Below are 27896 nucleotides of genomic sequence, written 5' to 3'. Positions count from 1 at the left end.
TGCAGCACTGGTCGTGGCAGGCTCTCTCCCACAGACATCTCTCCACTGGCACTGAGAGGTGTCTGTGTTAATCAGCTCATCTTTATTTTTATGAACAAAGCCTGACATAGCCTCAGGCTCAAGATTCTAGGCAAGGTTTCAATCAAAACACAGACCACAGTCACTTTTGTGGCCAGTCCACACCCTGTGCTGTGACAGAGGAGCTGTCTCTACGTGTGGCATGGAACATTCATAGAAGACCTTAAAAGCATCCTGCAGACCAAGGCAGACTGAACTGTGGCTCCTGCAGAACTGGCCAAAGATGGATCGAGACACTCTTGTCCTGGTCACCGTGCCCTGTATACGCAGACCATCGCCCTAAAACAAGCTGGGTTGGCCCCAGGCTTACGTGACATTTAAGTGTCCTCATAAATAACAGAAGCTGATTACAATAATTCTTTTTTAAAAAACCATGGAGATCTGTTTTTTCTCCAAAAACACAAGTTTTTTTAGAAGTTGCTAGAAAATGTATGTAAAGTTATTTCTGCTTATACTATTCCATACATAAGCTCATACACAAATTAACTTTGAAAAGATCTGAGCATGTTTTGTTGTTTTACCTAAAATCCGTACTTGAAACAAAGAGGAAATGTTCCTTTCTTTTTGCGTTTAGACAGAAACTAGGTAGGTTTTCACATAAGGCAAGAAAAATTATAATCCTAGCAGAATGATTGAGATAAGCTCATTCACCCTAACTAAAATGTTGTCATTTTCAATAACTTTTCTTATTCTGCATGAAGAAAATCATGTTGAAGTCTCAAAAAATTAAATGAAATTACAGTTGTATAATGAAGCTGAGCTCTTTATGGCTGGTAATAGAGGAGCAAGAATTTAGAGTTTAGTAAATTCATAGTGGTTCGGAAATGTTATGACAGAAAGAGGGCAATGCAGAGACAATAACAGAAGAACTTTCCATCCTATGACTTTATGCTGCTTATGAACAGATTGCAAGTTCTGGCACAATCTGCAGCAGAAAACATATCTATTTTTCATTTTGCAATTATCAGAAAGATCAGAGGCTTCTATTTTTGCAGATTTTTGCTGGGGGAATTCAGCTAAATTGCTCAAAAGCTGATTCCTGAGTGTTTTTCTAAATCACATGCATATAAACACATCCAGTGGTGACAGCCCTTTGCTCAGGGAGCAGCCTCACCCAGATTCACCATGACAGGAGGACCTTCCCCACTAAGAAGGACCAGCAAAGAGTAGCTCGGAGCATTTCCACAGCTCACTCCAAATTCCTGCACAAGTCCTGGACTCCTCTCTGCCCCTGGCATCGAATTCAGCTGCCTCCTAAATGTGCTGCAGCCTAATCCAGCTGCACTCTGAAAACACTGTGCAGTGAGACTTATGCAATCCTCTCATCCTTTCTGGCTCAAAATTGAGCTGGAAGGCAGAAGTACAGAGAATAATGGCAATGGAGCTTTTCTGAACAGCAGGATATACGTAAATTTGATTCTGGCAAGGAGTCGTGAGCTGTCAGGGTACAATTCACCACATTCCTGTATTTGTTTCAATTTGCTTATGCATAATCTTGTCAAAGTGATTTTTTTCCATTTCTAAGGCTGCTGCATGAATGGGAGCTTCAAAGTGGTGCTCACACGAAGTCAAACATGACTCGGTGCGTTCCATCTGGAAGCAGCAGCTCTAACACACAAAGGGGAAAATGGAAACAAATGAAAACATCTTTCAGAGACGGTGTTTCTTCTGCATGAGGATCACTGGCTGTGTGATGCAAGGGATGATTTCTGAGATATATTCACAGAGAACAGAGAGAGCTTTGATACTGAATATACATGGGCTACGTGATTTTAACACTGCAAGTGCAAGGGGAGCCATGTACTTGGATTGTTCTGTGGGGGTTTTTCATAAATTAGAGCTTCATTATACTAATAAGTGAAGCAGATGCATGGGAGAAGGTGTCCTGTAATGAGTGTAGAAGGCTCTGCTGTACATAACTTAGCAGAGCATTTGAAATGCTCCTTGACTTTCCCTTTGTGGATGCTCAGCTGCTTAATGTCAGGTATTTTTTTACTCACAAAACAAAGCGAACTCCTCTGTAGTGCCTCTTGCCTTGTCGTTTCAGAGACTTGCAGCATGACAGAAGGCTCCCTATTCCTTACTTTTATCATAGCTCCTTCCTAGAGCACTTACACAACTTGGGGACCTCTGATTTCCATCGAGTACCACCAGTCCCCTCTGTGTCCTGCTGAGTGGGCACCAGCCACTTCATCCATCTCCATCCTTTTTCCTACACGCTTTACAAAGATCAGACAGCAGTCCCCAAATCCTCCCCACCCCAACCAGAGAGAGCAGGGTTGCCATGAACCTAAAAAGCACAGATGGTTTAATTCTTAGCATCTTGAGAACTTTTATAATATCATTGGGGCTAATAACAGACAAGACCTTACATCCTGGAAAGACTTTCCCTAGATAGCTGCAATAGATAAAAGTTCAGGACAAATAGGAAGAGGAATTCTGCTTCACATCTTTCAGACTAGAAAATGTACATATATTCAATGTGTGAAATTGTGCTGAACACAATTGCAGTGTGTTTTCATGTGCTGAGGCCTCCAGATGGGCTCAGGTTTTGGGAAAGTTGTGGAGTTTTCCTTTTTCCAAGGTACAGAGCATTTGTAAGCATCCTCTAGTAGGAAGGCAGTGTCATCTTCAGCTCCGTATCACCCATCCCCAGACTGAAATACTGAAGTATTCAGCATTGTTGATAAGTCATTTCTCTTTTACTTCTTTCTTTGTGCAGGTTCAAATAGTATTTACTGCTTCTCTAAACCAAGGTGCTCATAGGAAATCTAAACCTCTGCTGGGTTTTTTGCACAGCATAAAACAATATCTGCAACAAACTTCTTCAGCATTACCTGCCTGAAAGCCTGGAACCAAGTCAGCCCCAGGGCTGACATGACAATCTCTCTGTGTTCCTCCACCTGGAAGTTTCTCTGTGTCTAACTGATTCGTGGCGGAGCTGCTCCCAAGGATAGTTTTTCCAGGCTATTTTTTGGCCCATGTCAGCTGGCAGCTTCATAAGAAGCAGGACAGGCCTGGAGGGAGCAAAGGCTGAACCCCAAGCAGGCAGGTAACCCGAGTGAGAAAAACAGGAGACGATGGCATGGATGGTATTGCTCATCCAAAGCATTCAGTCACTGTGTATGACAATCCTTATCTTAAATCCTCGTCCCAAACCCAGCATCTTTTGTCCTGGCACATGGGACCTTCAGAGCCCTCCACTCCTGCTCTGAACATTGCTGGAATTGGTCTCTCTGGTGCCCACCAAAACTAAGGGATGTCCAAACATGAGAGAGAAAAGTGGTGATGCTGTTGGATGAGTGCCACGTATGATGAGATTTCAGAAATAGATTCCTTGTGAACAGGAGGCAGCACAGCCTTGTAGATGCATGTGAGAGCTGGTACTAGAGCCAAGCCCAGCTCAGAGCTTGCAACTTGGGAAAAAGTTTTGTCTAATGGGGGAAAAAAGCTGTAGCAATCAGCACTGCAAAGTGCTGACTGGAAGAATAAACATTAAAGAGATAAAGCAGACCAGAAGGCAAAAGCAATCAGATTTGTAAAAGAGAGCAGATTCTGATTTTATCTTATGGAAATAAATGCAATAAAAGCTTTCTAACTGGAGTTGTATGAAGTTGCAAATTTTTTTATGCAACAGGAGAAAAATTGATGGCAGTGGTTCCTTTAATATTTTATGGAAATGCTTCAGCAAATAAATTGAAGTGTTTTTTTTTATTTGCAAACAGAAGGTAAATGGGACAACTGAAGCTTTTTTTTTCTAAATATGTTTTTTTCTATTAGATGGCTTCACCCTATGGTTGAATAGCTTCTGCAAATAGATTTTAGATACAATTTAAACATCATGAGCCAAGCCATCCCTGACTGTCCAGGACTGAATGTGTTAGGGGCTAGAAATGCTTGCTGTTGTTTCACCACAGAGCTGGACTGAGCTCCTGAGCGTGGGCCATCACTCAGACCTGATGGCCAGCACTCAGATCCTCTCTTGGTTACACTAATGCAAACTGAAGTAGAATAAAAGTGCCAGAGGAACTGCAGCACATACAGGCGTAGATGGCTTTTTCTTTGAAAAGCAAGGGAGCCAGCACAATGCATTAAAGCAGACATCTCCTTTTATCTGATAGCGGGGAAAAAAATTAACCCAACTAAAAATGGTCAGGGCATTTTGCCCTATGATCTCTTTTCATCCTATGGATCAATATGCCCTGAGCTTGCATCCCATACGTAAGCAGCTTTCATGGGTGAGATGACCTTGCTATGCAATAGATGGATCTTTAATCAACAGACCATGGTACAGTAGTGAGAGTAGGGTAGAAGGTAACTGAGTTTATAAATAACTGAATTCAATTAAATTCAAACTAAGATAAATCAGAAAATGTTTCTCCAAAACCTCAAGACTTAAACATCGAGAAGGCATTTCAGTGCAGTGCCATGGGAGAACTCTGTTGATTGTAGAAGCATTTTACCTAAAATTGGCGGTTGTTCAGCAGCTATTCAGGATTTGGACTCCATGATCCTTGTGGGACCCTTACAACTCAGGATATTCTGTGGTTCTGTAACTACTGAAGGAGGGGAACAGGACATAAAAAAACACCTTCCTTTCCAAATTTACCACTGACAGGTGGAAGCTGGAAGGGCAAGAGGAGCACCCAGGGATTGTGATGCAATGAGAAACTTAGGGCTGGCCTTGAAACAGCTCTTCACACTAAGTACTTGTGTTATTTTAATGTGCAAAGAAGGTTTGTACAGTTTTTATCCCTAAAATTAGTGATAACTGGGGGCATCTCTTTTTCTTTGGAGGTCCATCTCTTGGTGGTTCTTTCATCAGTAAAGTCCTGTGCATGGTGTCCCTAATGAGTCGTCAGGGGAGCACCGGGACTGCTGTGCATGATTTTGTACTTTGGTCATTTGGTTGTCTGCAAAGAGAGTTGTATTTGGTTTTAAAATTAAGAGTGATCTTATATATTTTGAGATTTTATTATGAAAATGCAGACTAGGTCCTAAATTAACAGAAAGATTAAACATTATTTTATTCCCTTGTTATTTTTATTTCTTCATAGTTAGGAAATAATTTTCTTTAGTAACTTTTTTTTTTTGTTCCGAAAGTTCATAGCAGCTATCAAGTTCTTTGTGTAAGAAACAGAAGATCAAGATGCTTGTGCTTGTGTGCAACGTGTGGGATACATAAAGGTACCTGCAGGTGAAAAGCCTTCATGCATTTTTTTCCTTCCTCTCTGCAGGACTGCACCAAGTTAGGGCAGCAAGTAAAAAAACATTTGAAGTGGGGAAAAATCTGAGTGTAATAAATACAAAAATTCTGCTGCAAGATGTGTTCAGTTCTAAATCACATCTGGAGTATTCCAGGGCTGCTTTGTGAGGAAATACTGATGGTTGAAAAAGGGGAGATGTACTTCTCACACCGAGGCTGCCCCAAGGTGTGCTGCAGAAACGGTCCCAGCGTCCGCAGTGCCATTGATGCTCCAGCATCCATCCCTGAGCTGAATTTCTGTGGTTTCCATGCTGCTGGAGAGTCACAAACTCCTTGTGATTCTCAGAGCATGACCCAGCCTGCCTGGGGAGGGAGACTCATCATTAACCCAGGCCATTAGGATGGCCAATTCAGTCCAGTCTGATGGGTGTTCTGTCACACTTGCTTAATTTAATTTCTTCCCTAATATAAACTTTTATTAAAACTTCAATTTACAGTTTTCATATTAGTTTTAAGTACAGTTCAAGGAAAAGATGTAAAGAATTAGAATTAGGTGCAATCTTTCGTGTCCTGATTTGATTTCTGCCAACAGCAGAGTTGCAAAGGAGAAAAAACATCCGTGGAAGCACAGAATGCAAATTGCTCAGCATGCACAGAGTCCTGACACAAGCTGGGTGTTAATTTATTTAAAGCTCATGATACTGTAATGAATTCAGGGTTTGCTTGGCTTTGAGGGAGAAACTGTGCATATATCAGGTAGCAGTAGGATATAACATTCAACTGCTTATTCTGGCCTCTGCTGTTGTGGATGAAGCCCACGCTGCTTCCTCCTTCACCCTTTGAAAACAACAGCAGAGCTCCTCAGGAGCGGGCTCAAATCCTTATAGAACTGTGCCCTGGAAGGAAGGAAAGAAGGAAAGGAGTCCATTATGTGGGTGAAACAGCATCTCTTCAGTCGGGCACACTGTGTCTGTTCGATTGGGTGAATCACAAACTCAGAGGAGGAGAGACTGAGCCATTTAAATTTTATAGCCATATAAATTATAGATGGAAATCACTTCTGGAATAGGGCGAATTACAGTTGCCGTGTTCAGACCGACCATTTGTATGGCAGCTGATGGTTAAGTTTTGTGAGATGGTGATCACTGGTAATAGTCGCTAGTAATAATTTTATTTAAATTTCAACAGTGCCCAGAGACTTCAGTTTAGCTCAGAGCCACCGTGGAAGTCTTTGCACAAACACCTGACAAGAGACCTTTGCGGCATTTTAAAGCAGGAGATAATATTTCTTATTATTCTCATTTCAGAGATTTAGAGAGATCAAACAATTTGGGAAGTGGCTCCTGGGTAGTCTGAGGCAGAGCACTGCACTGCTGTTAGTAAGCATAGAGGAAATCCAGTTGATACTTTGTTGACTGCATTTGAACTATTCTGCCATTTTAAGTCATGCCTTTTCAACTTTCTCTTTTTGGAAATATTTGGTGTTACAGTTCAGTTAACGAAAAACTTCTCTTCAAGTCCCTTGACAGCTTTTTCCCCATGTTTGCAAAGTTCCGTAGATACTAGTTCATAACCACTATTCAAAGAAAACCTCCTCTTACTTCATATGCCTGTCTTATGGTTTGTTTTTTTTTTCCTAGCGTTATCTGTGAGTTCAGTACATAAATACTGAAGTTTTCAACCCCAAGTCCATATAAGCAGAACAGGAGAATAATAAATATAACATTAAATTATGCATGGCATAATAGTGTGCTTACCACTTTCATGTTCACCAAGTAAAGTAGAGGAAAACAATTTGTGTCTAAACAAGGGCAGTATTTTTTACATTGTGGAGGTCACTGGAACACATTGTTCTCATTAGATACACAGCAACTTGGGGAAGGAGTAGAATCCTAGATAAGCGCAAACAAATCTCTAATGGATAGTCTGGGAATGTGTCAGCTGATTTGTAAAATGTAAATGTTTTATGAGTAAGAGGGTTTTAAAGCTGATTTTGATTAATGAAATGCAATCTACTTATTCCTTCAGCAGTCAGCCTACAAACATCTAACCAACTAATTAGTCTGTTTAGGTAAAGTATTAAATCTGCCTTTTGTTTAAAAATAGGGAAAAGAAAAACAGACCTGCTCCGGAAGGAACGTGCGGTAAGGAAAAAACCTTCATTGGTGTGAATGACCTGATTAGAAAAATGCAGTAATTATATAAAATTTTGCAGGACTTTGTAGTTCTAAACATACTGACAATTTCGATCTCAGAAGTTAAATTATTACGTGGAAAAAATGGGGGTAAACAAAAATGGTATCTTTATATTTTGAAGACTTATGCAGACCGAGGCAAGGATGATTTTGTGAAATCAGCCGAGGTCATGAATTTCACAGCCAGTTTAGCCATCACTGAGGTAGACAAGGTTAGAAAGTCTAAGGAGTCCTTTCTTGTTTATGGGTTTAATTTGCATCCGTGCCCTCAGTATGATCAGTTATGGGTCTTGCACGCTATAACATTTGTGAATTGGATTCCTGGTGCACTGGAGAAGATGCTTCCGACTACAACTTGCTGAAAGTCTTTGACACAGAGATTACCTGTGCAGGACCACTGGTTTTGATTGCTCATGGTATTCTCAATGGGAAGCATTAAAATGGATTGGACAGGTTTTGTTTGTTCTGGTTTTACCATTCTGCCTAGCTCTGTTGTATCTTGGCTGTCCCATTAAAACAAGCAGACTAATTCCAAACATTCAGCTCCAGCATATTCCCCTCACAGGCATCCAGTCACAAGACTGAAAACTGCAGGTGATTAACACCAGTGCCCGAATAAACCACCTACCCTTGGGTATAATATTTACAAACCTCGATTAATAAATGAACAGTCTGAAGAAAAGAGGTAATGCCACACCTTCTCCCTGTAGCCATGTCCATCAAATCTGACAACTGGAGAGCAGAGATGCTTTAAAAGGCAGCCAAGATGATACCTTAGCAGGGTTAAGAGAAGGGAGAGTGACAAAGACAGTTGGAGAAGGCAAATGGAGGCTCATCTCATTCCCAAGAACTCTTTAGTTCTCTGAAATAATGCACTGGTTGAGCTGTTCCATTGCAGTCCATGACAGTGCCCTCTGAACCAGAGCTTGGAATAGGGCCTGAGGTTGGAAAGCTCAGACATATGTAAGAGCATTCCTCAGTGCTCAAACAGCATTGGAGCTGTTAAAGCACTTCAGAAAGGTTCTATTTCATCTCATATGTGTTTGGCCACTGGTGATGAATCGTAGTTCTCCTACTTCACTGAGCCGTGGGTAAGTTTTGCTGTCTGCATGACACCTCCTCTGCTGCTGAAGGAAGGCTCAGTCTTTCATCAGTGCTAGAGGCTTTTTCTGCTGAGAATTTTCTCTGATTCCATTTCACATCATCTCAAAAATAATCTAATTTTTTTTCTTAACAATATCTATTTTCTTTGTCAGTATTTTTTTCAGATATGTTTCAGATCCATCTCTTTTCTCTGTCCTCTTATTTCCCATTAATTCTCACAATAACGTGCATTGATTGTTCTGATCTGGTAGTGCCAAGATCACCATGGCGGTGCATCAACTATTTCCCTTAGGAAAGGCATCACTTCTTCCAGGAAGAGAAGAAAATAAGAAAAAAAGATACATCTCCATTATATTTCTAAAACAATCTAAATTATCTGCTTCAGTACATGTGTAGACAGCACAGTGGAGCAAAGTCAAACCTGTTTTCTCTTGTTTCAGAGATTTTCCATTATTGCACATCTTGATCATTTCTATAAGTGAAGAAACTCCTACAAGAAAACATCACACACAATCACTCTTTTTCTCCATTTTGTGTGATCAGAAAGATTTGGTACATAAGCACCATTTCATCCTGAAACTGTACTAATCCACATATTATTAATATAAGTGTTTCCTCAATCCTGCTTAGGATGACTTTGGTAAAAGATCCTCTGGCTGTTACTCAACATGCTTATTCTGCTAATATTTTCATGATTATCCCATTCTCTCTCTTTTGGATGAGAATTAGGATTTATTCTTCAGCTACTCTGGAACCTTCTCACCCTTTCAAATACCCCAGGGGGGTCTTTCCCGATTCTGTTACTGTTGCTCCACAGCTCTAGCTGTGAAAGCTCAGGCAAAGCTGCTTAGCAAATAAGTGAGCTTTAGGGGGGGAAAAAAAAAAAAAATTGCTGGATTCACCAGGCTTTTATGTTTGACACATCACTGCCACATGTCATCTTGCTGGGGTCTCCAGTTCCTTGGCTTTCCTGCAGTGTCTGCATCAGCAAAAAGATGTTGTCAACCAAAAAGTGGCACAAGCCACAGATCTTGCCCTTTGCTTTCTATCGATGCATTTGTGAAGTCTTTTAGTGGGGTTTGTTATGTTTGTTGTGAGATGCTTTTAGCACTTGTCCTGTTTAATACCCTCTGAGCATTCAAAAGCCAGCAGCTTTACATCAGGAGAGGTTTATAACAAGTACAAGGAGTGAAATGTTGCCATCTTTCCACAGCGGTGGGCAAGTCCTTGAACCAGGACAATGCCTGGAAGTCATTAGTGGGGATGGAAGTGGGAAAGCTGCTGGTTTCATTCCGAGCTTTCTGGCACGATGATATTACAAAGCCTCTGGCCACTGCCCCAACAACCTACAGTGTTTTGGCATTTGTATGGTCAAACAGAGCAAGTGATGCTGCCCAGAAATGCAATGTCGTCCTGTGCCGATATGGAAATACGGGAAGCCCAGGAATATACGTGGAAACACAGAACAATCAAGGTCCATATGAAAATTGAATCCCAGCCAGCACACCTTGGTTGGTGGAGGTCCTATCTGAAACATGGGGATGAAGGAGCCTCCACTGTGAGGCCAGAGTTAGTTCATGTTGCTGCTTCATCACTAAAACTGCTGAACACATTCATCACTGGGACACATTTGTTTTAAAAAATGGACAAATACTTTTTGCCACGACACCGTTAGCCCATTTTCAAAAGTCAGAATGCTTGTACATTCTGTTAATGTGTTACTGGAATAAAATCATGCTGCACATTTAGGTCTGGCTTATGTGGAGAGCAGCCAATACTTGTAGCATTGATTACGAGGTCTATGCCTAAGTAGTTCTCTTCCTGATTTATGAGCCAGGCATTATCATTCATTGAGTGACAGAGAAAGCTACTAGATTTGTTAATTGGACAATGAGCCACACTTCCATTCTCCTCTTCCAGTGTTTTTCATTAGAAAGAGACATATCTAACATTTAATGAAATGCTTAAATAAATAAATAGATACAGAAGTGGTGAATATAAACCCTTTGGTTGTTTCAAGGCTAGTGTACAGTGTATTTATTAATTAGTCTGGCAAAGTGTAATTAAAGGGCTGTAAACTCCATGAAGAAGTTAACCAGCCTTGTAATAAATACCGATTTATAGGTACAGTAGGTCAGCTGGTATTAAGTAAAGAGGTAACGTGCATAGAAACTCATTTTAAGCAAGGAGACAATATAAATAAGTTATCATCATGAAAAATACAGCTGACCTGGCAGATTCAAAGGCAGCAGATTGCAATGTTTTCACAAGTTCATGTAGCTTTTTATCTCCTAGCAACTGTATGTCATTTACATATTTTGCCACATCAAACATCTTGAAGAGATTTTCTGATGGCAGGTGTTGGAAAAGAGTCATTGTAGTGTAGTTCCTGGAAGACTGTTGTTTTTCATAACTGTGCTTAATGTCTTTATGGGAGGCTCTGACGTGACATAAAAGGTTTCAGTGTAGGAATTTGATATTACAAGCACTTTCAGATCGTTTTTTGTGATGTTTACAAAAACACTGGGGTCCGAGTTCAAGAAGTGGCACATCTGCAGATGACATCAGTCTCGGAGACACAAGCATAAAGGATACACATATAGATATATATAAAAATAAAGTTATATATCCACTTCCTATATTAAAAAAAAAAAAGTGAAGTATTTTCTTCATTAAGATTTTTCCTCATTAGTTCTGCTCATTACTTGTCTTATGGCTGCTTCAATTAACACATGAGGCTCCCAGCAATGGCAAGGGAAGGAGTCTGGGGCCGTGCTCTGGCACACTTAGTAATGTTTCTGCCTGAGGGGTCAGATATGAATTTGAATGTTATTATTTGTACAGAAAATCTTTTGTTCTTGTACCACTAATGGTAGTAGGTGGTGAAATTTCAGAAACCAGCACAAACCCCAGGAAAATACTGGATGTAGAAGTAGGACCAAAATACATGAGGCGGACTGAGCATTTGGTGTTGTATCAGCTGTCCAGTCTTCCCTTTGCTGTAGGTGGGGAGCAGAATGACTCCCTACAGGATCTGAGCTGCTGTGGTGAAGCAAGGGCAGGATAAAACCTCTCTCACTGCAGCACATTAAAAACTATTTGAGTTCATTTGAGGCTCATCATCTGAGCCCATGAAATCACAAGCACTCTGCTCACTTAAAGATAAATCTGACACAAGCGGCACTTGATGGCCAAAACTCAACTTCGCTCACAAAGAGAAATGTTAAAGAATTTGAAAGTAGATCTTGTGTTTCCAGAAGTTTTTCTGATGACTGAGGGCTGTAATCCTGGGCAAAGGGAACGGGAGAGGGAAGACAACAGTAGCAAAGCTGGTTGGTATCACCTGTAGAGAGCCAAGGACACAACTCGGGGTTCAGCTTCACGGAGTGAAATGCAGGCATTTAAATGCTGAGCTCTGGCTTTTCTCTCATTGGAAAGCTGGGCTGTCCTGCTGGAAATCACCCCAGGCTGATTTTCTGGCACAGTCTCTCAGAATCGCTCCTCACGTGCTCTGTAACCTAACAGTGAGCCCACAATGTGAGCATGGCACCTGTTCTGCCATTAGGAGTTCAGCTGTGGTTGCGATAAATCACTCTTTGGCCCCACCAATTTTCTATCAATGTAATTGATTGTGTGCTCGTTTCTCTCTCCCAGCAATTCCATGTAATCAGTTATAGCACCCCAGGCACAGCAGTTGCTTTGGGAAATTTGTGAAATGACAGAGACCTCATGCAAGCTGTACAAAATTACCAATTATGGAACTACACAATCTTTTCTGGGATGCCATAAAGTGTCGTTATTTACTCTAAAAGAGAATGTCTAAACAGATCGGTTTCTCATCAAATGCTGTTGCTCAGGGATCTGAAGAATATGGAAATGCCTGAGTTTAAGTCGTCTGTATGCCTGAAACAGCATAAGAAATTAGTTTCTTGAGCTATTTTTATGGGTTTTTTCCTAGCTTACAGCTAAATCGTGTATTATGGTGAATCATTAACTACTGACTTTTATAGCTAATCCTTATATAGCCCATTTTTACCTTTGATGATATTTTTGAGATACAAGATTGTATAGACCACAGATGTGCATCAGATAATGCAATTACCTGTTTCCAGCATGTCCCCATGTTTAGTCTTTCACTGGAGAAAGTACAGCAAGAGGCTGACCTTTATTTGTAGTGTGCTCGTGCTGTCCTTTGATTCCTTCCACAGCCTCCCCTTCATGGGGAGTGATTTTCCCATCATTTGGGAGAGATGCACAATTCAATTCCTGCTACACATAAAATCCCCACCAGTTTGCGTGGACAGGAATAGCTCCATCTGCAATGCCAAGCACTCTGCATTCCCTCCCTGTCACCAGGGAGGGGACAAATCAGCTCAAACTGATTCCTGTGAGGATAAGATTGGAGGGACAAACCTGTTTGCTCGCTACATTTCAATTGAGAACAAGTCAGGCCTTTAAACTCCAATACAAGTTCTTCTGTAATTTCTTTGTACGGAAATGCAGATAATCAAATCTTTTTCTTGCCAGAGACAATGTAATTTTATGCTTTGATTTATTCTGAAGCATTCGATTTATAGTTATCCCTAGCCCTGAAGAGTCCTGTTGGAATTGAATGAAGCAGCGGGTAACATCCCAATTAGAGTTTTCTGCAGGGAAATAAGATAAATAAAGGAAACTCTGGCAAAAAAGAGATCCTTGATGAAAGCTGGGGCCCATAGGTGTTTTAGCACAGGTAACTCTTGGTGACAGTGACAAAATACAGATAAAACTGAGGATGTAAAGAGAAAAATACATGGATTTAACTGTGTGTGTATGACTCAAACTATGGAGAGATGCAGAAGCCTCCATTGGGTCCACGTGAAGTCCAGCAGAAAATGCCTGGCATGGCCACAGGTTGAAGACAGGGTCTCCTTCTGAAATGGTTAGATAAAATAAGAAAATACTTTTGGAGAGCAGGAGAGAGACAGATGATGGTGGGTGGCAGCTTCATACCTGGAAGTGGGGAACAAGGGCAGATGGGGCACAGCCTGGTCTGGTGCTCTCTGACTTCGGATTGCTCTGGACCTGCCTGAGCTGTGGAAGGCACTTAATAATAACAAAAATAATAGTAAGATGCTTTAGGCAAGGAGGTTCATGCTAAAGATGGACAATGTAGCATCCCTGCAGTGGAGCAGGGCAGCAGTGAGGGGGAGCAATGACTGGTAGGACCATTGGTACTTTGCATGACACAGCCATCAGGGGGGCCAAGGGCATTTAGAAGAGTAAATTTTGGCTTGTCACACATCAGTCAGGTATCCAAATCCTGCTTAAATTTCTCCTTTGAATCTGTCTTCTGCATAGAAAAGTAAAAAGACCAAAAAAAGTGTGCAGAAAGATATAGCTGGGTTTTTGATTGCTCCTTCTCAGGAACCTTTCAGCATTACTTATGACTCAATTCATCTTTGTTCTTACATTCAGAAAGGCTTCACAATATTTTGTTTTTTAAGGAAAGTGAAAAGACCCTGTTAAGGTTCAGACAGGTGTGCATTAATACTGAGTGATTTGATTTAGACTGACATTTTGAGATGCTTCAGTTAAACTTCAGCTTTCAGAAACAAAATTATTTGTTTCCATTTTTCAAAGAAACTATGGCAAACTATTTACCTGGAAATGTTACAAGTATCTCTTCTTTAAGCTGAGTTTCTGAGGTTCATGTCTGGGGGATCAGATTTAATCTGAGTCTGTACATAGGATGATATCTTTGTACCTCCTTCTCTGTGTCAATACCATCATGGTAGTCAGGGAGCCAAGGAAATGATCTGTTTAAGTCCATCCAAAAAAGATAAAAAAGAAAAAGAAAAAATAATACTACAAAAAAAGAGAGAAGTTTCAGTTGGGAGGGCTGCTGGATGTAGCTGCTTGCAGAGGACAGGAGTCTGGAGCTGGAGGCAGGGGCAGAGCAGGGTCATTGCAGGGATCCGGATTGGTGTGGGGTCAGGGATGTGAGGTGAGTTGTGCTGGGTTCACATCACCTGTGTGTACAGAGATGCTAACTCACCTGTTTGTTGGTCTCTAAGTCTTGCTGGGCCACTTCTCAAAAAGATAATAACTGGGCCTAAATTATTGACGCATGCTGAAGGTGAAGTTTTAATCTTTTTTAGGTGGCGGATGTAAAACTAATGAAGAAGGTGAGTTTTGAGCTTAATTTAAAGACAAGCATCTTAAGCACTTGTGCTGCCCTGTAAAGGTAAGGCAGGCAGCTCATTCTACACACAGATGCAGGAGCAAGGCTGGGAGTATTATGCAGTAGATGGTGGGTAATGATGCTTCAAGGGAGTGAATATAACATTTTTGAATTTTTCACAGCTCTCCTTTTTGTTCTTTGTGGACAGGAAAACAATTGCACCTGCAAAGCTCAGTGGTGAGGCTCTAGGATAAAGTGACATATTGAATGCCTTTTCTCATGAGGAGGTTGAAGCCTTGTGGGTAAACTTTTAAATAAACAGAAGATTTATTCACGGTAGTTGGGTGCTTTTCTTCCAAACTGAAGGCATCCTTTTAATAAAAATTATCTAGTTCCTTCTTCCCCCATGGGCTCTGAGGGTGTGTGTCCGCAGGGGCGAGCGCTGGGAGCGCGTTCCCGCTGGCTTTGGATGCCTCACAAGTCTCTCTGTGTGTGCCTTAATAGTCCTCTGAGGGAACTGAAGTCTCATTTTGTCTGACTCTGAATTTAAATCCAGGTCACAGAGATGTTAAATAGCAAATGACACATTTACTGTGCCGCCCAGCTGCCTTCTGTAATGCAGCAGGAATGCTTTCTGAGCAGGGACAGTATGCCAATATTAACTTATATACGGGTTTTATTGTGGAAGCTAACGTTAAAAAATAAGGAAAAAAATCAAGGGATGCTGTTCACATTTAAATAGCTACTTGTTCCTTTTGCACCTTCTCTCCTGAAGTGCTAATGCACTTCCCTGACCAGAGAATTCCTAAAACAGTAATTCTTTTCAATGCAGACCTTTACATTTATGTTTATTACTTAAAAAAAAAAAAAAATAAAAAAAAAATCCCCAAACCATTCTGGTTACCAGGTCACCAGAAATCAAAATGACACTGTCAATATGCTATTCTAACTCCTGTGCTTAGTTAAAAACCCAAATTACCTCTTCGGTTTATGGTCCTGTCTGTAATATTCTCCTTTTGTGAGGGCACATACTTCATTTCTCTGGGAGGAAAGTGGTTTGTCAGAGGCTGTTGCATTACTGCAGCCTTTCAAGCAAACAATGAAGTTGGACACCTGCATTCTGCACAAAAAGGCTTTGATCAGGCAGATGGAGAATGTGCTCCTGGGCATCAAAAAGGCTCATCAGAAGATAGAAAAGATGGGGATATTGGGGTATTTGCTACACAGATGTCCTTTCTGGAATAGCATTGCAGAATACATACTCAAACAGCAGCTAAATGGACTTCTGACCAATAGATGTAGACAAAAAAGTGTTTTTCTTCATTAGCCTGGTTTGTTCCTACTGAGAAGGTCAGTTTATCTGCAGGTCCTTCTCTGGCAGTGAGTTTGTTCAAAGCAGGTAGGTTTATTTATTTTTTGTTGGTTTTGCTTCTGGTGTTTTTTGGGTTTTTTTTGTATTTGTTTTAGGGATCTAGCTCTGCTGGTGCTTTCTCAGGTGCCACTCTTTGTTTTCCCTGAGTTCATGATGCTGTGGAACAGCTTTTTGGGTTCATGACCTCAGGTTTGCTTCAATTCTGGCACAAGCACAAGCTAACAATAATTAGGCTTGTCCTCTGTTTTTTCCTCTGCACACGTGTCAGTGATTTTAATTTAAAAATTAATCTCATATTGCAGGTTACCCTCTTCTGAATCCCTCTGCCTTCTAAGACTGTTACCCCAAGATCTAAGTTAAAACTTTATTTTTCCAATCAGCAGTTGCATGGGTTCACCGCTTTCTTCTTTCTTGGGTGTTCTAATTGCCATGTTTCAAAAACACAGATTTGTGTTTTTTTATTTGTTAATCTTTATTAAGCACTGAGACTGCTGTCTTATAAACCTAATGTAGATAAATGTGTGCTAAGAAAAAAAACCCAGAAAAACCCCCAAGTCCAGTACTGTTCTGCCATCTGTTGATTATGTTTTGCTGTGCTGTAGTGAATCAGTACCTAGTTCTAATCCTTGAATCTAAATAAAATTTCAGTTTACTTCTGATTTCCTGAAATCCGAAACTACTGTGTTTAATTTATAAATTGCTTCTTATATATTCTGCCCATGGCTGGTGAATATAATTAACATTTTATTGCGAAAAACCTGTACCTATAAATATCAAGGCCATGACACACATTATTAATTAAAAAAAATGACGAGGGTTGTTGGTTTTGCAAATATATAAATAGCTTTCCAAAATGTGCCATAAATCTTTGCCTCCCCTTTCTAATGAGTATAAATATATTTATTTTGTGTTTATTGGGAAGGGGATGTGGGAATACTGCAGTAGTATTTAAATATCGCAGTAGGATCAAGTTCATGAGACCTGGAATCACTGGTCAGTATTGAACAGCCTTTCCCATGCACACAGCTGAAGGACTTTGGCATTAAAATACAATTTCTAACCTAGGACTAAGGCAGTCTGGCAGCTCTCTCTTTTCACTGTTCATTACTTCCCCACACAAGCCAGTTTGGATCTCATGTGATCGTCGCTCTGCTCACAGGTTGGAAAATAAAACAACCCACTTCAAGAAATTTGAGAAAGTAAAGGCAAGAATAATCTGTGCAGGTTGGGTTATAATCTCACCTGTTGGAGTGACTTTTTGAAAACCTTATTTTGCCTGTGGTGCAAGTCAGTTGTTAGCCCTGCTCCTCTTCTCTAGAGTCTCCTGGTTATTTTGAGTTTATTTAGGATTGTCGTCTTGCCCTTTTTTCCAAGGCCTGAATCCCAGTATCTGTAGGAATTCCCTGGCAACTGAAAGGAGTTTACCTCCTATGGCTCATTTTTTCATAATTAAATAAACACACGAGATTTAAACACAGAGACACAATTTTGAGCTTATCAAACAAGCAACAGAAGTCCCTTAAACACAACTAGGTTTTTAATTACCCACTTACTATTGATCTCAGGCTTCAGTAATGTGCAGCAGCAGCAGCAGCAGCAGCACATTCTTCTGCTGGGTAAGGATGTAAATTTGTGAATGTGAAACATTTTCAAGTGTCTGACTCTTGTTCCTGGAGCTGCATTTTCCTGTTTTCTCCCTGGCAAGGATTTCTGATGGATTTTCTTATTTTCTTGGCTAGATGGCAGATCCTTGAAACCTTTCTTATCTGGCATGCACAAACAAGGCTTTTTTTCAGTATGAAATATTCATAGAATAAAACACTTACAAAGATGTTAAATTTAGTCCTGGTCCAAACCTGTCCAATTTCATTTAACCCCATAAGGGTGGAATTTTCCTGGGAGTTTCCATAGAGCTGTGAGTCAGAAATAAAGTAATAAGCTTCAAAATTGTTGCTCATAGTTTACCCCTAAAGAGCTAAAACCCTGCTCTAAGGGGCTTCCTTAGAAATAATTGCAGGTAAACATGACAGGCTTGGCTTGAGCAATGCAAAGTTTTAGCTTGTTTTCTAATGTACCCAACACCCAGTTTTCTGAGTATTATCATGCTAAACTAGATTTGGCCGTGAACAAGCCCAGATCAACTGGGAATTTGATTAGGACAAGAAAATTAATTGTTCCTGGGATTTAGAGTTGATTTGAGCCCACTAAAGAGAGGGTAGCCCTATATTTCACCTTGATTAAAGAAAAACATTCCAGTCAGGTATTACACAATTACAGCAAAAGTGACATCATGATTTATTGTGTCAAACCATTTCTTTCTTCTTATAGCACCACAAAGGTCAGTGACAGAACAAGTCTGCTGAGTAAGATCAAGAAAGAAGCTGGTAGTGTGAATAAAAGCCAGGAATGTCATTTTTAATTTTCAATGTCCCTGCTTTTGTGGCAGGGAGCCAGACCATAACATTTCACTTGCTTTTAAAAAAAATTCTATTCACTGCTTTTTTCAAAGAAGTCCACTTGAACACCCTGGAGAGTGGGGGTCAGGCTAGAAAAAATATTTGCAAACTTTTTTTAATGACACTACCTGATCTGATGGGACTCCTAGTAATTTTTTTTTTTAATGCAGTTTTGTGGCAAAAAAGGGGAAGAGGTTGCTTAGAAAACCTTGCAGTAGCACATGTTGGCACTGCCCTGGACTGTCATGGAAATTGTTTCTAATTCTTCCAACTTGTAGTGCAATTGGAAAGCAGGAAGAACACCAGCCACCTGTGCTAAAAGAATTTGTAAATCCATATTATTTATAAATTAAGAGTGTAAATAGCAGAGGAAATGAATGGCAAGCATCCAGCAGTCGAAGATACTTGTGCATCTTGTATTGAGTTTCTTCTGAACCGAATTGCTCAGTTTTTAAGACTATTAGTAGTGTGACTTTAACACAGTCTTAGTGACACAGAATTACACAAGACCTTCGATCCTTAAGTAAGTAACTGTGATTACTTTGAAACTTTGATTACTTTTGTACATTTCTAATGGTAAATGTGATTAATGTGACGATGCCGTCTTTGGGATGGAGATCAGCTCTATTTTCCTGCCTCTTTTTTCCAAGCTTCCAAATTGTTTTATAAAGTGGCACCTTTCCATGCCAGACAGTAGAGCATGGTAAGCACATACACCAAAGATCTGGGAGGTCAGTAGTCATTTTTCAGCTGACTTCAGGAATCTTTAATGTGCTTGACAATATTTAGCCAAGTTTTCAAACGCTATTGTTCCTGCAGGTCAGGCTCAGAAGCTGCAATGCAGGAAGACTGAAACAAGTCAAATAAGCCAATTGTTCTGTAAAAACAAGCAATCAGCAAAGTTCTAGAAAATCCCATTTTGGCAAGAAAACACTGCAGCTTTGTTCTTTGGTGTTATGATGTTATGGAGAGCCCTCAGCAGAGCTATAAATTTGTGTTACATGAATGTTTATCTCCAGACCTCTGTGCATGTAGTTTATAATTTGAAACACAATCTATGCTCTTTTCTCAGGCATTTGTTGCTTTGCCTCTCACATCTTGGTGTATTTTACAGGAGGTCTCCATTTCCTACAGGCTTAGGTGATTCAGATAAATTAAAACAAGCATCTCCACAGACAGTGTTATTTCAGTTCATGTGACATATTCCACTTCACCGCAGATTGCCTGTGGTGCACAAATCTGTTACTCGTGGTAACAAGTTCCTGTGTCCACGACTTTAATCTGTTTTTAAAAAATGGATTTAAACCACGGTAAAAATGATTTATGAGGTTTACAAAGTCTTTCCACTAGTTTAGCTAGATTAATTTAAAATCATGCTAAGTCAAATAACAACTTGGGGTAGATAAGGCCTTATTCTTTCCCTATCTTTCTCTTTCACATGTCCCTTGTTCTTATAATCTCTTATGACTGTGTATATTGCATGACATATTTTGGTATAATTTAACAACAAGAACTGTTGAGCTTTTCCCTGGAAGCTGCAGGAGATGGCCAGATTTTTGGAAGAAGATAGTTACAGCTTGCTGTTGTAAAAATAGTACTTATAGTACCTCAAGCTCATGGAAACTGCCCACATGCCCAGTCAGCTAAATGTCTAGGAAATGTCTCAGTCTTTGAAATCCACAACACAGTGATTTAATTTATGTCCATGTTTGGATAACTGGCTGAAACCTGACTGACTTCAGCAATACAACATTTGGGAAGGAAAATAGGTTGGCTTCATAATGTTGCTGCACAAGTCCCATGATGTGTGGGTGGAAATTTGATGTACAAATTTCACACTTCTCGGGATATTTGCACGTGGAGTTTGTCTAGTTGGTGCATGTGTGATGGGAATAATGTTGTGGGACAGGTAACTATTGGATTGCTCCTATAGTGGAAATAAAGAAAGGGCTATGAAATTACTGTCAACTGAAGGTAGACAATTTCTAGTTAAGCATAGCAAAAGGAGGTAATTTTGGAAGAAATTTTAACATCAAGTAGTTGTATATAGTGATGTCAGTGCTGAAGAGAGTCGATTGCACCAGCTTCCAGCCCATTCTGTTCACACCCTGCTTCTTTGGCCTGGCTCTTAATCCTGCTGCTGTCCCACCTCTGGAGAACAAGGTGGAGGAGAAGGCTGGGAGTGGCCTCATACCATATTTAAAAGGCATCTTTGGATTAAAAAATGCTGATGAAAGAGACTTTAATTTAGCTCAGCTGGAAGTGCTGAGGACAGGCTCTGCCTGCTGAATCCCACCAGCTGGGTTCACCTTGCAGGGGATACCTGAGAGGTGCTTTGTGGGTTTGAGGCAGGTACTGCACGGTGCCTGGGAACGGGGGATTGAAAGTAGGCAATAGTGAGGATTATGTAAGGAAAGTGGGAAGGATGAACAGGTAAGATTGGGAATCTGGCATTGCATTAATTGTGTGGTACCAGGGAGTAGGATGGATTAGCATCCCTGGATTAGTATCCCTGCCTTCTTTTCAGGCTTCTGAAAACAGGCTGTGATGCCCTTAGCGAAAATGAACAAAATAATACCCAAACTATCCTCCAAGGAGTCAAACACTATTCAAGCAAATACTGAGAAAAAACAAGTTCAGAAAACTTCTGTGAAAAATGTGACTCTTTTCCAGGAACAAAAAACCCCAGCAAAACTAACAAACTTTGCAAAACTTCTTAAATGTTGCTCCACCTCCAGGCTGTCTGGGTGGGATTCAATACGAGACTAACCTAACTATCAGCATCTACGTGCAGCCAATGTGTCTCATCTGCTGTACCAGGGGAGACTTGATCGATGAAGCCATAGAGCCCTGGGGAGTGGCTGGGCTCTGGCTTCCCATCATGTTCCTCTGCAGATTCCTGTGTCTCCACGTGCTGGATCTCCAGTGGCGATGGATTTTAGGCATCTGGCTCACAGACAGGCTTATGAATTCCAACATGGAAATGTAATGTTCGTGTCCTGCAGCTTTCTTGCCATGACCTCAGCCAGCCATGCTATTTTGGAGCTTATAAACTTTTAACTCCATCTTAATGAAGTTGAGCTAGTAGAAAGTCCCATATAAATAATTTAATAATATGTCTGGATGAAATGGCTGCTATCTAACTGCTAGAAATAACAGAAGTGATTAAATTAAATTCAATATACACATTAGCCAGTGAACTACACAGCCATAAAAGAATGAAGAGTGTGGTCTAAAGAGTTGTCTCTTTTCCTCCCACAGCTTTATAATTATATCTTCAGGGAAATGCCACAGCTCAGCACTTAACGATCTGCCATCAGAGACATTTACGAGGGGATTTTCAGGGAAGGAGAGAGTTGAAGGTGTCTTTTGTACCAAAAAAAGCAGTCATTGAATACTCTTGGCAATCACCTCCTGAGAGGAGCATTGATCCATATATTTACATATCATGTGAAGTTAATAATTCTGAGTTTTTCCTCAAAGAAAATCCACAACAAGGTCATGATCTCTCAGGAATTGTTTGGAAAATAGAGCATAAATCTTGAACAACGTCAGTCTGTCACTGCCCTACAGCAGATTTGTGTGGTTTGAGAGAGTGCAGCTAATCAGTTCAGGACACTGATTGTGTCCCATGAGGGTGGCTCTGGCAAACTCAGCCCCTTTTCAACACTGATACACAGGGTACACTGGGAAAGGGGGAGACATTTGCAGTGTAGGAAGCAGTGGAATGAAGTATTCACGAAGAATTAACAGATGGCACGGAGTAAACAAATGGAGAAATAAGCAAAATACTTTTCCTACTGCCAGACTGTAAATCAAATTGAAATATCCTGTGTTGCTGTAGCTGGTACAGATATTGCTGTTAGGTATTACTGTTACCTTGGATGTGGAAACTAAAAGTTTGGATGACGACTAATCTCTTAAAGGCTCAGCATGAAAAACTTCCAACTGAAACACATATTTAGTTTCCCAAATGGACAAGGAAAAGTCCAGGCTGTTGAGTGTTTCTTAGACATTTCAAAACATGGCTTTCATAACTACTCATCTCTTTGAGCAGATTAGATTGTCCAAATGGATTCTGAGATGCAGGAAAAGATCAAGTACCCTTAAGAAGAAAAAGACAAACTTAAACAGACCTGTGAGTGCATTTATTTGACTCACTGAAATGTTCAATAAGAGTTGAAGAAGTCTCTTCGATTAAGTTGCATGCACGCCTAATCTAGTGAGACAGGGATTTGCAAGGGGATATTGTCAGACTCCGAGTGAGGTGGTAACAGCATCCACTGCTTTGTCATTTATAGTGGCTGTTTATCACTTGCATTTGTCCTAGCATAGGCGGTCAAAGACGTAAATCACACTCATGGCTACTTGGAGCAAAAATCAAAATACAATTTATTATTACATTTTATCCGTTTTTAAGGTGTTAGCTCCCGCTGACCTCGTTCACGGACTGGAGCCTCACAGAGTAGTTCAGCTGCTTGTGTAAGAGATGCTCTTTTCTTTTGAGCATCCTCTGCTGCAGGCCGTGAGCAGGAGAGTCCCTCATCACTGCTGGGATTTTGCAAAGAGGGAATTACCAAAAAAAGCTGGTTTAATTTCAAGCTCCATTAGACACAATGTTTGCCAAATGGAAGAAGACCAAATTGGTTGGAAATCTTGTCCTGAAACCTGTATGTTGGTATTAAAAATCAGAAAGAGTAGGTAGTAATAAACAGAAATCATGTAATGTATCATCTGAATCACTCCCTTTAAATCGCTTTGAGTCTTTTAAATTTTTTTTTCTTGTGAAAATGTAAAGTACTTACTCTGGGACTATTGATTACAGAACTGTAGTACCAGTCTGGGATTTCCAGAACTAGGTTGTTGAAATCAGTATTTGAATGACTTGAAGGTAATTAGGCCATGTATAAATACATATATATATATGTGTGTGTGTGTGTGTGTGTGTACATACATACATTTTCCTTGAGTTTTCTTTATCCTTCTTTCGAAATGTTCAAAATGCATGCATGGCACTGTATGATGTGAACACTGCAGTTGCAGGAAGGAAATAATATAATTAATAAGGAGTAAAGATGATTTTAATCCAATCCATTATTTTTACCACAAATTTTCAGTGGCAATGTTTTGTTCCTCAGTCTGCATACTGAAGTGGTTGTCTTCACACAGAGCCTTTCCCCCAGGAAAATCTACGTTCAGACATCATCAGATGAGCTGCCACTGTGATGTTGATGTGTTATTCCTCCTGCAAACGTTGTGTTGTCAGCGATGCTGGGGGTGAAGGGCTCCCGCTGAGGCACCAAGTGCTGGGTCCTTGAGTAGGTCAAAGGGTGTTTTACAATTTCACATTTATATTCAAATGACAAAGTGATACTCAAGTTTTTAGGGTCTGGCACAAGTCATCTGCTTGTTCTACATCCAGCTCAAGTATTTGTAGGGCAAGTTGTTGTTGGAAGAGGTTGAACATGAGCCAGCTGTGGCCAAAAGGGCCAGTGGCACCTGGCTTGTAGCAGCAGTAGTGTGGCCAGCAGGACCAGGGCAGTGATGGTGCTCCTTTGCTGGGCACTGGTGAGGCCACACCTCAAGTCCTGGGTCGGTTTTGGTCCCTCACTTCAGGAAAGACATTGAAGGGCTGGAGCATGTCCGGAGAAGGGATTGGAGCTGGTGAAGGGTCTGGAACGCCAGGAGCAGCTGAGGGAGCTGAGGAGGCTCAGCCAAGAGAAAAGGTGGCTCAGGGGTACCTTACCACTCTCTACAGCTCCCAAAAATGAGATTGTAGTGAGGTGAGGTCAGTGTCTTCTCCCAGGTAACAAGCACTAGGACAGGAGTAAATGGCCTCAAGTTGTGCTGGGGGCAGTTCAGTTTTGGTAGTAGGGAAAATTTCTTGTCTGAAAGGTTTTCAGACATTGGAATGGGCTTTCCAGGGAAGCAGCAGAGTCACCATCCCTGGAGGTATAAAAAAGATGTGTGGATGTTGCACTTTGGGAGCATGGTTTAGTGCTAGGCTTGGCAGTGCTGGAGGAGTGGTTGGACTCGATCCTAGGCGGCTTTTCCAGCCTAAGTGATTCTGTGATTCTGTGTTCAGTAGTCAGTGTAAGAAGTATCTCTCTGACTGTACTAAGAAGTGGGTCAGGTCTCTGCTCTGATGTATGGGTTCAACTGATCCAGCTGCCAGAGTGATGGATAAGGAGGTGTTTGAACTCATTTCTGCAGGTTGGGCTGATGCTGTTGGCTGCGTTGCAGGCCCCGGTGCCATTTGTAGGCCTGCCAAGGCCAGGAGTAGCTGTCAGGCATCTGAACTGCATGGCTCTAGTCTCCATTTTTAAAATTTTCCCCACAAGAGCTATTACCAGAATTGCCAGTATTGAAACTATCCTTGCTTGGAAAAATGGGAAGCCTGGGGAGGCAATAGTGATGCAGGATTTCAAGCCACAACCCCATAGTGGGGCGAGGAGGCCTCAGCCTGGAGGTGTTGCCATGGGTAAGGTAGACAAGGCAAGCAGGAGAGATAAATTGGTTCAATGGACCGGATTTAAGTCAAATCTGATTTAAAATGGATATACATTTGTATGCTTGTTTGTTTGGAAAGATGGGATCAGTTGCCAGAGTCACCCGTGGGGACTGCGCTGGCCGCCCACGTGCGATGTTGATACGCAGTGCCAGCAGCAGGCCGAGTGTCCTGGAGTGCCAGGGAGTGAATGTCAGTCAGCTCCTTTAATCTCTGTCAGCATGGTCCTCCCTCACTTCATCTGCTGAAGAGAAAGTTTTAAAGGATGCATTTAAAGAAATGTTTTCAAGATTCACTGGAGGAAGTGTGTTCCTGGGTATGTCCTGGCTCTAGTTTAACCCATGGCTCTCTAGGCAGGTGATTTTGGAGTCACCTGCAGTGCCAGGGATGGAGCATGTAGTTCTTACTGTGCCTGGTAATACAGTGATTGCTCTGTAACTCAGGAGGGAAATAGCTCTGTGGGTGCTGGGCACAGTTGAAAAAGTCAGTGTTTACCAAGAGGTCAGAAATCCGTAGCTGAAGCCAGATCCATCCTTGTCTGTCACTTAAATTTTGTATATGTACCTTTTGTGTTCAAGTATATATATGTATTCCTCTTTCTCTCTCTGTCTGTCTCTCTCTCTCTCTCTCTGTGCATGTATATCAAGGTTAGTAAGGAAAGAAATTGTTATAGTCTCATATAAAGAACTTTAAAATAAATACTTTTCCATCTGAGTTTAGCATGCACCAAGCAATTCTCACCACTTTAGTGCTTAATTTTTTTGAAGATCTGACTGGTCATTTTGAGTACATGCTGCATACATTGGCATGTTTGCAACTGTCAAATGCTTTGGATGCTGCAGGGGGACAGGAGACTTTTACAGCTGGGAAAGAGCAGCTTATATAGCCTTTCCTACAGAAGCCTCCTCTCCCATAGCAGTGATTTCTACTTCCCAGGGAGCGGAAGACAGCACACACTGCTCGGCTTTATTGCAAGGCACTGCACCAGCTGAAGAAATGGATCCACTCATTCAGGACAAGTAAGCAAATTCAGCTGGCTGATGAAAGGAAGCCTAGACAACGGTGTTCAAACACTCGCTCCCATTTCCTCCCCCCGTCCCCAGATGTCTGGTTTCAGTTTTAAAACATAATAACATTTCATTAAGGAGTCATAGCAACCCCTCACTAATTTGTGAAGAGTACATCGTGAGCTACATTCTGTACTTATGAACATTTGAGCACTTTAGATCTTGTTTCATCTCATTAGTGGATTTTTATAGGACCTGAGGGTTTCAGCACTCTCTGACTCATTAGTCAGCCTGTGGTGGGGCAGGTTATATACTACAGGAAGCTATTTCCCCATCCTTTAAATGCTTGCACAACCCTCAGCACGAGTCCAGTCAGAAATGTTTTCTCCCATTAAACAGGCAGAAAGGAGTGTGCAAAGGTATGTTGTTTTCCTTTCAAAGACACCGCTTCGTACTACACTGTGTGTAACAAAGTCGTATTGTGCTTGGTCGCAGACAGCTGTGCCACCACAGAGATGCCATTTCAAAGAGCTGGATATTTAAATTGCTGGTTCTGGAAAAAATTTAGCCACAGGATGGCATTTACAGGAAACAGCAGACCAGAAGAATGTGTCGTGTTGGAAATTGCTTGGTGTTAATATCAGAAAGAGTAGGAATTCTGTTTTCCCACTCATTTAGTGGACCGAAACCTTTTTTCCTCAAATGCTCCAGTTAACTTCGGTTCGTGCAGGATTTAATTTGTATAAAAATAAGTATTCTTTTTCCTCTGCTAAATTTATTAAGCAGTGCACCATTTAGTAAACTGTCAGTGGCATCTGTTGGAGAAAAGGCAGATAAAATACTGATGCACAAGGAGGTAGTTTTTCCAGATTTTGATATGTAGTTTAACAATTTATGAAAAAATTCCCGGGGTGCATGATATATTTGGAAATAATCCACCAATCTGCTTTCTGTGGCTTTGTTTCTAATATTGCTTTTCTTCCCCGTCACAACGCACAGTTTTTCTCTGAAACACACTAACAAATAGGAAAAACAAATCCAAGTGTGAATGAACAGTGTGATGTAAACGATGGAGCAGGAAATGATCTTAAATTTGTTTGCAATATGCTGTAAGTCAAAGCATAGGAAACTGCTTTAATAACAAGCAGTTGATAATCATGTTAATTAGGAAATTACAGAAAAAAAAATGTGCCACTTGTGTGATAATTGCCTTATTAACACTGCATATACTGTATTCATTTTTCAAGGATTATTGTGGAATTCACATTCACATGTGCTTTTGCAAAGATAGTAGGGATTTGCTTCATTATAGGTGGAGCCTTGGTGCTATCACTGGGAGAAGATAGCTGGTAGGGTCCTTAAAAATCCCTGCCAGAATGGAAGTGTGATGAAGATCAATACCAGATCTTATCTAAATAAATATTTCTGAGTTTTACAGTTGCTACCTGGCAAACTGTGCTTATGGAATAATAACTTTACAAATTGGAAATCTTTTGCCTCATTCATGAAGCGTAGCTACACAAACACTGCATGAGTTTGTTACCAATTTTTATGCGTGAGTCTCTGGGTGCCTTGTGGTTTTGATGGGGAATGGAAAACTGAGGGCTCTTGGAGGGGGCTTGGACTTGAAAGGAAAAAAGGCAATATTTGATTTCAAAAGGCTGAAGTACAGATAGAAGCAACACCAATGCTTCTCTTCCCTCTCAAACAGCTGAGCAAGCTGCTAAGTAGCAGCACATCATCCTCCAAGAGCCTCTTGCTGCTGGAGCGGTCAGAGGACACAGCCATGAGGCCCCTAAACCTTCTG

The 27896-nt window shown here is 40.9% G+C and overlaps 1 protein-coding gene and 1 long non-coding RNA gene across 2 annotated transcripts in view; both read left to right on the top strand.

Annotated features, from left to right (window-relative positions):
- Nucleotides 1-27896, top strand: part of LRP1B (LDL receptor related protein 1B) — a 640387-nt gene that overhangs the window by 81903 nt on the left and 530588 nt on the right. The window lies entirely within an intron of this gene.
- LOC125328515 lies at nucleotides 320-24155 on the top strand. The gene is made up of 3 exons (XR_007204748.1): nucleotides 320-331; nucleotides 9963-9967; nucleotides 24033-24155. It is a non-coding gene; the product is annotated as an uncharacterized LOC125328515 (long non-coding RNA).

This window comes from Corvus hawaiiensis, chromosome 7 (assembly GCF_020740725.1).
Source record: "Corvus hawaiiensis isolate bCorHaw1 chromosome 7, bCorHaw1.pri.cur, whole genome shotgun sequence".
Taxonomy (NCBI): Eukaryota; Metazoa; Chordata; class Aves; order Passeriformes; family Corvidae; genus Corvus; species Corvus hawaiiensis.
The sequence above is the reverse complement of the archived record's forward strand: the minus strand, read 5'-3'. Positions and strand labels throughout refer to the sequence as shown.